The 1,338-nt window shown below is 39.0% G+C and overlaps 1 long non-coding RNA gene across 1 annotated transcript; it reads left to right on the forward strand.

The window, feature by feature from the left end:
• The first annotated feature begins 395 nt into the window (after positions 1-395).
• LOC147633978 (uncharacterized) lies at positions 396-1,051 on the forward strand. The gene is made up of 3 exons (XR_015266871.1): positions 396-545; positions 638-830; positions 995-1,051. It is a non-coding gene; the product is annotated as an uncharacterized LOC147633978 (long non-coding RNA).
• Positions 1,052-1,338: the final 287 nt, after the last annotated feature.

Here is a 1,338-nt window from a genome sequence, read left to right on the forward strand (position 1 = left end):
GCAGGTTGTGTCAGAGGTGGTGACTCCATCCTAAAGGAGCTAATTGAACTATGTGAAACTGGGATACAGGGTCAGTGAAGTCATCACATTCACAAATTGACCTCATCAACATGTATGATCTTTTGACAATCTTTATTGCAGCATGACATGAGGCTTGCATGGTCTTGCAAAGGGAGGGCATGTTGGAAATAGAGGTGCTAACATTGGGCAAAACAGCTCTAAGCTTGACCAAAAAGGGACCTCTCATAAGCTTGACTAAAAAGGGACCTCTCATAAGATCGAAGGTCAGCACCTAATCCAATAGCCTACAGGTAAAATCATGGAAGATTTTTCAAGCCCTCCCAACCTTTGAATAGCTTCTATAGTAAATGTTTTTCTCTTTGAAAATTTTTAATAGTATGTATAACTGTGATGCAATCATTAGTATGTAAAGGCTGAGTGATATGCCACTGTCAGCAAGTATGCTCCTTGCTTATAGCACAGAAAGAAAGGAACTGTGGGAGATGCTTTTATCGATGTTCATCCAACAACTGTGACTTCTTTTTGTGCGTATTTGAACCTTGTAATTTGCAGTCTTCAATTTTTTTTGTAAAATTCTCAACGATTCATTTTCTTGATTAGATTAGATATGTTGTAGGTGGGAACCTCCAGCATCAGGCCATGTCAATGCATCTGACATTCCAACAAACACAAGCCGTGCTAGCCAAGCCCAACAAAGAGGCAAATTATAGACAAGGGATTTTGATTGTGCTATAGTGATCACATGAGTACTTTTGGGCACCATTTTGGTCCTAAGACAGATCTTTGAATGCCCCATGTTGATGAAGAAGGTGGGATTTGGTTTGTTGTTGTAGATCAATAGTAGGCATGTCTCTCGATGGCTTGTTTTAATCAACATTAAATATGCTGGTATTGATTTGTTCATGGTTAAGGGTCTCATTATAAAAGAGTATGTTTATGATGGTGGAACATGGATGTTGGATGGTTTGTGTAGGCCGAGCCTATTGCCAACAGTGGGCATCATTTTACGGAGCATGAAAGGCATGATGACATTGGGAAAATTTGGACTCAAAAAGGGGCCTTGTAACAGATCCCTTGGGATGGTGATGTGGACAAAGCAAGCCAATAAACCCACATATAATATTGGAGGGTACGTGCGTCATTTTTTTTGTTCTTTATTCCATTGACTGACATGTAGGGTGTTTTTTAATTCAAAACAATGCCTCTTAAGTATAGTTTTTTATTCCCACTATGGTGCCTTATTTTATTGAAAAAAGACACCACTCTCTTTCTTCATTACACTTTTGAATGTAACCAAGCCAACTTTGCTTACCAAAC

The sequence above is a fragment of the Cibotium barometz genome, chromosome 11, assembly GCF_041138505.1.
Source record: "Cibotium barometz isolate CiBa-2024 chromosome 11, ASM4113850v1, whole genome shotgun sequence".
Taxonomy (NCBI): Eukaryota; Viridiplantae; Streptophyta; class Polypodiopsida; order Cyatheales; family Cibotiaceae; genus Cibotium; species Cibotium barometz.